A 14079-nucleotide genomic window follows, 5' to 3' on the forward strand; every position below is an offset into this window, starting at 1 on the left:
CCACACCATTGTTCAAGCCCTGAAAAAATAAAGCAAACTTGGCAAGAAATACTTAAAACAAAGGCTCATCAATATTCTCCAATTTGTCAACATCTCAATTACAGCAATGGAAAAAATGTAAATTTCATGTGCTTTGAACACTAAGGGGTCTATTCTTCTGTCAGTGCACATGCGTAACTCCCATCACCATTAATGGGAATTACTCATACATATCAACACAAGGACGGGCCCCTCAAACTTGAAAGGAAAAGATGAATTAATAAGGGCTACTCTCTTCCTGTATCTTCCTCAGCTGAAAAAAGTCATTGTTCTTTAAGAGTTTTTCATACTTCATACAGTTCACCTTTATGAGAGCTGTGCCTTCTGAAATAATGCATCTCCAGTGAAGCATTATTTATTAGCAAGTTTGATTTTTCACAGTCTGGATGTTTGAGCCTTTCTATTAGGAATTTCCTTTCTTACAAAAGACAGCTCTCTCCCAATAAAACCATACCCTATAGCTTTATAGGTAAAACCACAAAGGAATAAAAATATGTTCTGAATCCTTATGATGAATATGCATACTAGCCTCAGCAGGCTTATCTATACATACAGAACCAGGAAAAAGAAGTTGTAGCATTAGCTTTTGGTTATTAAGCTTCCAAAGACTTTGCATGAACAAGTTTTTTTATTATTAACAACAACACATCCCTCTCCTTTTTCCAACTACTAGAGTTTGGTTCAAAGCTTTATGTAGTTTCAGTAGAGTTTCAATACTAGGACAGGCCTTTGGGCATTATTAGCTTGTTTTGCAAACAAATTTGATTCGTATACCATCATTATTACAAGATCGTATATAATGAATAAAAAAATACACTACCTAATTTTTCCAACACACATCAATCCAGAGACGTAACCTGGGATGAACACGTAATTTCAGCTAATATCTTAGTTGACTTTGCCCCAAACCAGATGAGGAGTCTTTGCCACAGAAAGCTTTTATGGACAAATTTGTGGAACAAACATCAAGCTGTCACAAAAGTGTTTCAAAACGACTTTAAGATGTTGCCCTAGAGAGCAGCCTCAGATGTTATTTATAAAGGGACAGATCTTCTTCATTCAGCACAAGTAATTCCAACAAAAAAGCACCAAACCAAAAAACCCACACACCGATGAACTGCTCACATGGGTAAAGCAAAATGGATGTGATGCCCGTTTATATTTTTACTGCTGTATAACCTAGAAGTTTCTTGTCTCTGGCTTCTCACTTATGGTCAAGTTTTTCACCTCAGGTCTAATCCTAAAAAGATGCTGAACTTCCTGAAAGATCCTGAAGAAACACAGCCTCCATCTGACTTGGCTGGATCAAGCCCTTTGAGTGACTGAACTAAGAATATGACAAATCAGGTATACAATCCTGGTATCAAAAAAACCCATGAAATCGAAACTATTCCCTGGTGCTTTCCTATAGACCACATGTTTTTAAACCTTAAAAAGATTTATTTCCCACTTTTCATTCATTATCTGCCATGTTCATTATTTTAACTATCCCATAAAGAGATTAAATAGGAATTAAAGTCTGGGAGCATCATATCCATCACTGTGGTACAAACTGATGCCAAATTCTAGAAGTCATTTAGGCTTCTATCTAAAGGCAGTGGCCATTTCCACGTTGTTTCACAGAGAATAAGGAAAACACAATACCCCAAAAGACTTTCAGATGTGTTTTTTCCTCTCCAAAGAAAAGGGTGGATGATAAAGCTACACACACCTTTTAATCTTCCACTTAGGGTTTTTACACATATATTCCCTGGCAAAAACCCCAGGGTCTTCTCTCTCCCCTCCCCTTCTCTCAGCCCCTTTCCTGCCATCTCCCTTGCTATAACTCAGCTAACCCAACAGAACCAGTCAGTTTTAAATTTCAGTTGGGACCCCGGTGACCTGTTAATGAATCTACAGAGAGGAGAAAAACTCACAGTGTTGAGTTATGCCTGGTGTTGCTAGCTGACTTGGAGTCAGAAATGCTTGAAGCGTTAACGTAATTGCAAGAATGTGAAAAATGAAGCGTTGGGCTCCTGAGCAAAGCGAAAGGTCAAAGCAAGCCCTACACAAAACAAGTCTCTGGAAGATGGCCTCATTAGACCATTAAATCAGCTTCTTCTTTTTCTCCTTTGTAAGATGTTTGCAGTGTTTTATTTTTATTATTGGATATATTTAACTCTTTCTGTTTCCAGGGCAGGGGGAAGGTTGATCAGATCTACTACATAATTACTAATCTCTAAAATAGTATTACAGGGCATTGATTTGAATTTGTGGATCTGAACTGGCATAAAGTCAGTAAATGCGTGGTAGATTACAGGTCAGTAGTACTTTGGTTTGTTAGATGATCAATATGTTGTATAGCTTAGTTTTGTGTTGAACAAGGGAGGTGACATGTTAAGAACAACATAGACACTCACCACTAATAAAATTAGGATAATCTTTCAACATTTACTGCCTGAAGGCCCTTTCCTTAACTCTTTCAATGCCAGCATGTTTCTAATAATACCAAACACTGACTAGATTAACCCTTTTGATGCCAAAGGGCAGTCATGCACTGTCATGGAGAGACTGTCCTCCATAAACAGACAAAATGCCCACACCTTCTGTGTTTGGCTCTAACTTTAAGAATTATGGATTAATTCTTCTGTGTAATAAATAGATCTACCTCATGCAGAGAAAGTCTGCAAAAATAATGTCATCACTCACCCAACTCCTTTCCATCCCCTCTCCCCCCAAAACAAAATTAAACCACAAGCTGCACATCACAGATTTAAGGCAGAGGCAGAGACCCCTGGAAATAGTGCGCCCGAGAGCCAGAAGACTAGTTTGAATCAATCTCTGCTGCCACCAGACCTCAGTGGAGGAGACCAGAAGCTACTAAGGTAACCTAAGACTCTCTAATGAGCTCCCATTCCCAAGAAACCCTTTGGGGCAAGTGGAGTACTTGAAGCCGCATTTGTGGAAGGTCTTGACAAAACTACAGGGAAATCAAGTTGACCCAAATAAGTAACTGCACTGGAACAGCTCAAGAGGGCATCTACCCATCTTGGCATTGCCTGACTCATGGCCAGTTCACGAGTTATGAAGTAAACCCTGCCCCCCCTCAAGGAAGTGTAAGGAAAATTCAGTATAGGCCTCCCTCTCTTTAGCCTTTCTCAGGGCTGAGAGGGGGAGAGCAACGCAAAGCTGTCTCCAATGGGAATTTTGCTGGTGCTGTAGGATCGTACATCTTTCAGCTGCCAGCAGCTGAGTGGAATGCTGATTTGCCACTGGACGACTGCTTCCCTTTAAAAGGCCCAACTGAGCACGAAGGGAAGCATAGTAGCTATGTTTTACTCTGCTAGACGGGCAGCACTAGTGACTGATTTGGCCCTTCAGCAGAAATGAGTGTAACAGGTTTGTTTAAATCATATATATTACCAGAAACCTCAGTCTCCAATGGGAAGTTGGTACAGTTGTCATCAACTACTTTTTCTTATGCTTAGCAATAATTCTCGAGCACCCCACGTTACATGACAAGGGATCAGAGACTTGTGAAATGCAAGATCCCTGGATGTCAATACAAGGGATTTCTTTATATCAAGCATGGCTCAACGAAGAAATTCTTCTAATTTCTAAGAGGTTGCTGGGGCAGAGTGGAGATATAGGTGTAAGGAAATTTCTTACCTAGGAGTCGAATGAAGATGCTGTGGCAGATGACTCAGAGGAATCATTTTTAAGTATACAAATGATCATCTGCTACAACAAGCTTATTAGCCACAATATACAATGTAAACATTTGATCAACAGTGAAGTCTATGACCAGCTAATAGACGTAACATGGATTTGCTGCTTAGCAGTCAAGCTCTCCCTTTCATTAGCTGCTGAAGCTGTAGTAGTTCACACTGCGCCTCGTACAGATCCAGTCCAACCACATAGGAAAACATCCCACGTGACTCATGTTGGAGTTGGATCACACCCTGTGCCATGGCTGCTTTCTATCAGCAATAAGATTACAAATGTATAAACAATTCATACAAATAGGAGACAAACCCAAGCCACTCTACCAGAAACAAATTTTGCAAGTTCCTAGAATTGCAGTAGGTATGACACCAGACCATGAGACAGATGAGGGGATCTAGCTCTGTGCCAAGCAGTGGGCCACGTGAGAGACATGACACCACATATCTGCTCCGCTACCTAAGCGTGGCAAATATCATGGTGGGAAGCAGCCTGCAGTGCAAGGCTAGTCACGGCAGCTCTAGCCCTGCATGCTGCTCCCCTTTCCAGTTTTGGGGCCCTGCATGGCTAGTAGGGTGGCAGACCTGTCACTTGGCTCTGCTGGGTACATGTAACTCCCATGTGGGGGAAATGCAGTGGCAAAATGCTGCAGATGCACGGGGAGGTGCATCTGAGAGATGGAGGCATCATATCACAAGACCTTACAAAGGTCATGTCTTACTCACTAGCAGAGGCTTGCCATGTTTACAATTTTTTTTGTAAGAACCAGGGCCCCCTTAAACTTCGGTATTAAAAAAAAAAAAAACACACCACAATTCTGACTCAAGATCCAAGAGTGACAGTAGACCATCTTTACCCCGCTTTTCACATTGGAGGTTTGACTCTTCTACCTTCTGGAGTCACTTATAGTTCTAATGAGCAAGTGTAAAACACTATCATATCAGAATGACAGCCTTTGACACTCACTCAGCACGAATGCAGATGACCACACACAAGGTGCAATGCAGTAGGAAATAGAACAAAAAAAAAAAAACTGAAATAATAAGCAAACCTCCTGAACCCTTGAGAAAGCTCCACTGTACAGATCCAGCAGACGTTTTGCGGTTCAGGTACATCTCTATTTATCATTCTGAATTCAGGTTTTCAGAAGCAGAAACAAGTCCGTACAAGCAAACATTGCAAGAAACATTTTTCTGTCCAATTTGGGTTTTGCTTCTACTTTATATAATTTAGCAGCTTCATAACTTCGTACAGGAGTCTCTTCCCCAGCTAAAACTACAGGTTAAATTCTCCATCTATAACCCAGCTCAAACAACTGCATCACAGCTGGAGAGTATGTCTGTCATTATATTTACTTACACCACACAAAAATAAACTGTAGATAACCAAATTTGTAAAGGAATTGGCAGAACTAATCAATTGTTATTACAAAGCTTGTTTGAAGATTAGATATTTCGCTTTGAAATAATAATAAAATGCAGCTAAGTGGGTTAGGAAAAGGAAATACCGTCTCCCTAAGTTACAGCTGATTATACTGCAAGTCTGCCACTCCATGTTTACTCTAAGGCAGATGTACTGATATAATAAAAAAAGCTGGAGTTATTTTAGTCATGCCTACTTTGCGGAGGGAAAAAGTTTGACCTTTTACCTTGCTCGCTGCTGTTGTCTCCGCTCTGGGAAGCATGGCCCCCACTGGAGGGCCCTGGTGTGCCTGCCGAGTGCGTGGAGGTTGCATCATCGTGGTCTCTCCAAGATGAAGGATTCTGGTGTCAGAGTGCCAAGGAATTTTTTCCACAGTTCCCATTCCAATAGCAAATGAAGAACAGAAAGAAAACCGGGAGAAGAAGGGGGGAAAAGCACACACATTAGCATTTGTGAAATGTGCCAAACACCGATACTGTTTGCACAGTGTAATAATTCTTCAGCAAAGACAAGCAGAGGAGGGACAAAGATTTACTTGGTAAAATAAAGGACAGATTTTTTTCTTTTTTAAAACTTTCCGAAGAGTTGTCTGGATTTAATTATTTGAACAGTATTGCAGAAGAATATTTCAGGAGAAGAAAAAAATAAATAAATTTAAGTTTCTTAATGAGCCTTACAGGAGGGAGAGCATCAACCTGCATGGTTTATGATACTAGGTGTTCACATCAGGATCAGGATAATTGTTATGCAAACTGTCTCCCCACACTTTGTTTTCCCAGATTACCTAGAGATAGGAGGGGAGAAGAAGAGAAGGGAAACTGTTTCAAAAAGTAGAGGAGAACATGCATGGGAGAGGAGCATATCCTCACACCCTACCCTCTCTCTCACCCATCTGAACACTGGAAAAACTTCAAGCAAATGCAAAGTTGTGAGGGGAATAGCAAGCTTTCTCTGAAAGATGTTATATACCAGGAAAGATGCTTCCTCACCCGCCAGCACCACCTTGATATGACACATTTCAAAAGACTTTCTAGATGTATCACTCTAACAGTTCGCTTACAAGTATTGTCAAGAATAACCACCAGGTGATTATATAAAATAACATGTATAGTGATTTTTATGTAATTCTTTCTACATTACTATGCATAAAACACGACAAAAGGGAACACAGAAGACAGACATACGAAGTTTGTAAAACTTGGCTAAGTAAGACCTCAACTACTGTACTTTAGCCACGTAATTCATGCGAGCTTTCTAATTTATTGAGTATCGACTCTCCTGGAGCGAGGAGCTGCTATTTAAAAGGATAAGTGGGGAAAACTTAATGTTACAGTTTAGCGCTACTTTGTTGAGTGTATTCTCCTCCTGTCCTCCTCCCCTTTCCTGATCATTCCCAATACCCTGCTGTTGCTTAAAGGAAAACAGGAATTCTACTGTACAGGAAGAGCTTTATCAGCACCACATGAAGGCAGGCAAGAGATGGAATTTCCTCTGGCAGAAAAGGAGAGCAAGAACACATGAAACAGATCAGGCTAGAGGCTGGACCTGCATTACTTGTCACCTGTATGTGACAACTTAAATCAACCACATTATAATAATTCAACAACAAAACAAACAAAAAAAATCCCCCCTTAAAAAAAAAAATTGCTTCTTAGGTTTGATTGCATTTTAAATCTGCATTTCAAAATAACACCGGACTATTGAAGCACAAGGAGATCCTGAAAGCAGCAAGCTAAAAATTCAGATAGATTCTTTGAGCAGGACAGATTCTGACCTCATCTACCCTGACATGTAGTAGGAATAAGTTCAACAAAATCAACTGATTTACCCATTGTAAAATTCAGTGTATCTGTGATTGGAATCAGGTCCCAAACTATATATTGAAACATCTCAAAGTAATCTCCGAGCACTGATTAGTACCACATGCTCTATAGCAACACAAAATAGAACTGCCAAGTAATGACTTGCTACAATACCCAGTAACATAAATTTAACGGGCCTGACCCAGATCACAGCAGAGACAAGGGGAAAAGCCCATGACTTCAAAAGGTTCCCAGGAAAGCCCTAGGTGACCAAGGGGTAAGAAGGATCCCAATCCCCTTCACCTTACACAGACACACACGTGCACCCACGTACGTGGTTCCACAGCAGGAAGATACAAGTAAAATCAGAAGACAGAACAGGATCTGAAATTCACCTCTGAAATTCTCCTCACCCGTCAGCGCAACAGACAGCACAACAGCACTTATGGCACAAAACCACCACCCCCTCCAAAACCTAGAAGACTGATCTACTTTTCCTCACACAGAACTGCAACAGGAAAAAAAACCCTACATCAAACAATAGTATTTTATATTCATTGAGGTTGTTGTATTGAATAGGTCTCAGAAATCACTATTGATACTGTAACCTCCCACAATTTCATTTTAAAAAATTAAAAAAAAAAATTTACCATCATTTTACAGAGTCAGGTGGAGAGAAACACAAAAAGAAAGATAAGAAGTCTTGAAAGTTCAAGCAGCCCAGATTAAAAAGGTTGAAAATAAGGTTAGTGAAAAGTTCAGATGGAAATAAAATGCAAAAACTGAGCAAGTTTCTTTACAGCCTGGATTAAAACACAGTTGTGCCTATGAGCTTCTCTTTTTATCTCTGAGTTAGGAAGCCACTCAAATAGCTTCAAGCTGAAGGCAAACAGTAGACAGGAGCTCTTCAACCCTCTGCAGCCTCTTAACGTCAGCTGTTTGCCGGATGGTAATCAGATAAAGAGCTAGAAGAAATACATGAAAAAGGAAAGAAACAATAGCATAGCATGAGTTTAGCCCTCCAACAATGTCAGGCTGGAACCTTCTTTTAGAAAATGTAATAATTGCAACATGTTCACCTAGGCTAAACTTTCAGGGAACACAGCGAGTTATGTTAATTTTATGCACTGCAGGCTCTCTTAAGCTGGCTGCTGTTGGAGCTCCTTATCACACATATGAAAATTACAATAATTAACTGGTAACACCTCGACTATGTTTTAAGGCAAATGTCATCCAAAACCTATCATACAGTATTTCAAAAGCTAGACTGGCCTTTCTGTTTCAAAACCGTAACGATTTGGAAAGGATCACTGAGTAAGAATTCCCGCAGCTGAAAACACTTGCTGTCTCTACCAGGCTGAGTTGTTCTTGACCTCAGTTTGTAGATCCTGTTTTAGAAAGACAGACTGTATTGATTGGGAATTCAATGTATTTCTTCTGACACAGTTTTCTTGAGGAAGCAATTTGGCAGAATTTTGTTGAAGGACAGAAATAATAAGATGGGATATTTACAAGATGCGACAGTAGAATGTTGGAGAAATTTGAAAGGGAGGGAAATAGCTAGGCTTTAATATTATAAAAAATGACAAATAACTCTAGAGGTGGAATTTACAGCCTCATAAAAAGACAGCATTCTTTTGCTTTGGACTAAGATCATTGTACATGTCAGTGAACTTCTCTTTTTCTCCCCTAGACTGTTTCTAACTTTGCATCCCTCAAGAAAAACTTCTTGGCCAAATGCTTAATCATAAGTAGTTATTTTATGTATGTCTTCACAAAAAGAATGGGACCAAATGACACTTCTAAAGTATACTTCAATGGAAACACTTTATCAGTACAGTTTAGGCACCTAAAGAGATCCTTGATCCAAAACCTGCTAACATTAATTACAATTTTTCTGTTACTTTCAATGATATTTGTATTAAGCTATCACACTGTAAAAAAAGATACAAACAACAAAACATAAAACCAAATAGCTTTAGATAAATTACACAAACTGATAACATGGCTTCTCATATCTTCTTGTAAGTTTAGTAATACACTTTGGCGAAACACTTTAAAGAGTGCGGATGTTGTCTGCCAAAATGCAATTGCCTATTTTGTGTACGTGTGCATACTATAAAATTTTCACACACATATGACCTAAACTAACACCAGATACCACAGAAGGCAAAGAGCACACATGTATTTATTCCCAGTAGTTTTAATAATTGGGAGTCAAATATGATGCTCCTCTTGCTCTTACCTAATTGTGTTAAAGAGCAGTGTTACCAGGAGAAAAGCAGTGAATACCGAGTAGAGCACAATAGAAGGAGATGGAAAATAGATACAAGAAGCTAGGTCTCCAGGGGCAGTATTTTCTATTTGCTGGGCTACAGACTCGCAGCTGATAATGCAAGTTGTAATTAATATAAAAGCAGGAGACAATATGGGGAAAGCTTGTACTAGCAGGGCCACAGGAGATCACTCCGCTGCTATCCACTGTTTCTCATTTACACAAACAGCCTTCCCTAGAAAACACAATTTTGCCAGTGTTTTTTCCCTTGAAAGTTAAAAAAAAAAAATTGATTTAGCACCACCATTGAATTTTGCTAAATCTAGAAAAGAGCAACAGAAAGGACAAGAGTCTCCTGGTATACAGAGTAAATCTGACGCGTTACTCTTTTGTTGATGCTGCAAATCTGGTGGAAACTGTAAGAGTTTTTAACTGCTACAGGATTTCTTGAACAGAGATGTTGTAACAGAGAAATTTGATATAGGATAACCTCCTGTTAAATTGCAATTCTTATTTTGTAAGCCCAGAATTTCTACTGGGCAAAATCTGGCTAATTTTTTGTGAGTGAATGTAGTCCCACTAGCACTGATTATGATCTCACACTGCTTTTTATGGTAATATTAAAGACTCAATTAACCATAAGGAATTTGCTTCTTATTTAAAAGCGGGAAGTAAAATCAATCAGGCCAGCTGATACCCATGTGAGTAAGCTGAGCAGGATTTGGGTCACAGACGTTAAGTGAAGTTTTGAGTATACAACTGTGGCAGGATCAGGCCCTTACATTTTATCAGATGAAATAGACAAAGCCATTGATCTTGCAGGAACAAATAAAACACAACTTACTTTCAGAAAAGAAACTACAAAGGCTACAGAGGTTGTTCTTGGTGAGGATGGTTGGACTCAAAGGTCTGGAGGTTGCTCTGGTAAGTTAATTTTGCAAACACAAAACCAAACTGAACTACTGATACAGATGGCATTTTGCCCCCAACTACAAGCCAAATCCTGCTCACCTTGCTCTTACAAGTAACACCTGTAAACACAGTGGAACAACTGACGTGATTGATACCACAAAAATCTGTATCTAGGTACCACCATATATCAAAAGATGATATACTAATCTAGACATAGAAACCTATACACATACATGCACGTGTGTTTCTGTGTGTGCATCTGCGTCTATGTTTTGCATGTATAAAGTTCAGGATGGTATCTTAGAGACTGTTGTGGAGTGCAGTATTAATAAACTCACTGTATAAAGAAACTTTCAATAAGTAAATGAGCCATGAAAACCTCTAATTTGTCATGATATATATGTTTTATAAAAAAGACTACTCCTGATATTACTAAGGCTTATTTTCTCACAGATGTGTATTTAATATGCTAAGTTTTTTTGTATCAGAATTACACCATTTAAACAAAACACAAGGCATTGTGATCTGTCAGATATTCGTGTGTGTATGTATGTATATATATGTGCAAGTTTTAATTCTTGTCCCTTCATTTTGCATTTGAGGAAAGTGTCAGAAGGAATTTTTAACACTCCTGGAACGTGGCAATGTTCTGAAAAGCTGCATGCTTTGTATTTTCCAATTAAGATTGAAATCAGACGTGTAATCCACCTGTCAGCAAGGAACTGAGACTTGAAAAATTGGGGGGTTGTTGTTTTTTTCATTGTCCTTCTACGTCATTCTGTGTGGCTACACTTCATCTAGACTGACAGACAACTCAAACCAAAGAGAGAACACCGGAGTCAAATAGAGAGTGAAATACATTATCGGTTCAGTTTGACAGAACCCAGTTTAAAATTAAAATACTCAAATTTAAGCTGTAGATTATCTTTGACTGTGGAGTACCTTGGCCCATCAAAAAGGGGAAATACACAATGTTCTCTACAGTCTCAGAAAGTTCCTGATGCTGCTTGCCGCTTCAGAAAGCACAGAGTCTACCGTAACATCCTTAAACCACATACTAAGAAATTTGGTTATTAAAGAAAAAAGGTTGCCTTACTATTGTCGCAGTTAGCTACTTAGTTTCCCTTCTGCCATACTACAAACAGAAAGGGCACCTTTGGGGTCTGATCCTGTGTTTCTGGCACACTCAGAACTCCCACTGAAGTCCATCAAAGTGTGGCACACCTGGAGGTTGCGGCATCAGTTCCCCAGTTACTTCCTCATTACTCAGTGAAATCTTACCTAAAGGTTTAATTTTATAACTGGAACAGATATATATTACGATATTTTTATTTTTTTCTCATCTGCAAGATGTCAGGAATTTGCACAGAATGTTCTTCGAGAAGAAATATTAAAGAAATGTAAAATGTCTAGATGGCCAAAAGTACAAAATAAAAGCATCTCCTCATTTGAGAGCCAAAAGGTTTAGTATTCGGACTAATATTTCTCTTCTACAGCTAAGGCATCGTATTTCTAATCTGTCAACGGTCCTTTTTTATAAAAGACGTGTGTATATATTTCTATCCATTTTTAATTATATTTTATAAATGGTGATCTGTATATTATTACCTCTCAGCTGCAAATTGACTAGAGAGTATAAACAAATATCAAAAAGACTGAGGTCCTGATCCTGCTCCCACGAAAGGCAGCGGAAGGAGAGCCATAAATCTCTATGGGAGAATTACTAGGCTTCAAAGTACGTTTGTGCTAAAGGAAGAATTGTGTGGCACCAGGTGAAGCCAGGTACAGAAGAAATGTAATTAAAGCACAAAACGTTATCACATGCTCAAAAAAGCTTAAAAATCTCCAAATTTTACAAGCATTACATTTTCCAGATTTGAACAGCTCGGGGGGAAAAAAAAAAAAAAAGATTTGTTGTTGGCAATCTCAACAGATATTTTAGGCTGAACACAGAATGCAGGATAGGGCCCAGTATGTTTATATTGAACAATAATAAATTGTCTGTGCTGGGAAACTCAACTTGAACTGCAGCAGGAGAGATTTTTTTCCTCTTTTCTTTTTTTTCTTTTTTTTTTTTTTTTCCCTAACTGATCTGGTTGAGCCAGGGCATAGCTGTAATTACCTTCTTCCCATCTACAGCTAATACCTCAGAGCAGTAAAAAAATATGAGGGTGTTAAAAATTCAAACACTAATTATGGGCTGTTATATTTACTAAACACAGCAGAGTAATAACAAAAGTTTCAGCTTCTTGTGGCCAGCGCTGCTCTATTTGATCTACCAAGTCCCTGGACCCTTTGCACTTACTGCATTACATAACAGTTAATAGAGCACTAAAATAAAATTCGATAAACACATTTATTACCAAACATGTATAGCACAACGGCTTACAGCTGTCTCCTTTTTCCAGCACAGGTATATCTCTGAAGAGTTCATTCCTTTGTTGATTTTGGTTTTGCTTTCCAATTAAGTTATATAAATAGTAAAGCAGTAGATTTTGAAAAGGGAAGCATGCACTATTTGAGTACCCCATTTAAAGTCCTATGGTAAATATTGGCTAATCCGACAACTCTTTCTGTTACTTTCCCTTATGCCTGTTTTCAGGTCTAGCAAAGGAATAAAACTGAGATGTGCCTTAGTTCCTAGTTTAGCACTGCCACTGTCACCGCTCCCACCCCTCGCATTCACATTAAACACACACAGTCTAGCTTTATACCACTTAGTAAGAATAGAGGTGTATGAATTTTTGGGGTGTCAAACAGCTGTCACAAACTGTCACCTCCACAAGAGAAACCTCGGCACACAACAAATTAACCTACACTTCTTTTTGCCTATCATTATTCATAGCCAACCAGTTGAAATGCTGCTAGTATTTCATGTGCAAATAAAACCATGAGGGGAAGACCCATGGATCAGAATAGTGGGCCAATACATAAAACAGAGGAAACAACATGCTGTCTCTGTCCTTCTGAAGTGGCTCATCATCATCCCTGCACCAACTTTCACCAAATGAGATCTAGCCTGAGGCTACATATTAAATATGCATATCAAAGCAAATGAAAAAATAAACCTGGAGAGTCAAATTGGACAAATTTGCATGCTTGAACTACTACATTTTCAGGTAGATGCTCACAAATTATAGCTCGTTTTTTGATAGTCTTGCATGTTTATATTAGCCATTTTTTAAAGCCTTTCCTTCTTTATGAATAAAAGTGGATTTCTTCCTGCTGGAACTTTGTACAGTGCAAGTATAAATGTGTACACACACGGTAGTTTGACTAAGCTATAAAAGAGTGTTAAAGTTTTGTTGGAAAAACAAGCTAATATACAAAAAAAAAAAAAAAAATCCAATAAGGAGACACATTTCCCAAAACGCATGAATAAAATGTAACTATGTGATACAACTCTTCATTTCCCAGTTGGTGTTCTGGTTGCACAAATTATTGCTTCCTTTCAAAACAAATAGCAGGGGGCTAAAGTAAAAATGTTATAGCTCAAATCTCCAGGAAATAAAAGGCTTTAAATTATAATACCCAATGAAGTGGTAAACCCTAACGGGTGCAAGATAAATGGGTTGTCATATTTATTTGAGTTTGTTTTTTGGGCCACAAAAGCAAGAGGAGATTCTTCTTAGGGAAGATAATAGTCATCAAATTATCAAAATGCTAACCCCTTCCACCCCTGTCCTATCATTGTGTGTGAATTTAAATATTATAATGGAGCACTGCAAATTGGCTTGAGCATTCGCCATCTGCCAGAACCCTAAACAGGCTAGTTTATCTAATCTCTTCAATATAAACATAAGCATGCTCCATTTCTACACTTCCACTTGAAACACACTCTTGTAAAGAAACTGTACTGGAGAAACATGTACTTTTTTTTTTTTTTTTTTTTTTTTACTTCTCTTGCCATGAATTATACACAATGAC

At 38.6% G+C, this 14079-nt stretch overlaps 1 long non-coding RNA gene across 1 annotated transcript in view; it reads right to left on the reverse strand.

The window, feature by feature from the left end:
- Window positions 1-5385: 5385 nt before the first annotated feature.
- The window catches only part of LOC104164385, an 11429-nt gene continuing 2735 nt past the window's right edge, over window positions 5386-14079 (reverse strand). Inside the window, exon 3 of the long non-coding RNA XR_696478.1 lies at window positions 5386-5504. This is a non-coding gene — a long non-coding RNA (uncharacterized LOC104164385). The remainder of the gene's footprint in view (window positions 5505-14079) is intronic.

This window comes from Cariama cristata, unplaced genomic scaffold (assembly GCF_000690535.1).
Source record: "Cariama cristata isolate BGI_N322 unplaced genomic scaffold, ASM69053v1 scaffold35560, whole genome shotgun sequence".
In the NCBI taxonomy this organism is placed as follows: Eukaryota; Metazoa; Chordata; class Aves; order Cariamiformes; family Cariamidae; genus Cariama; species Cariama cristata.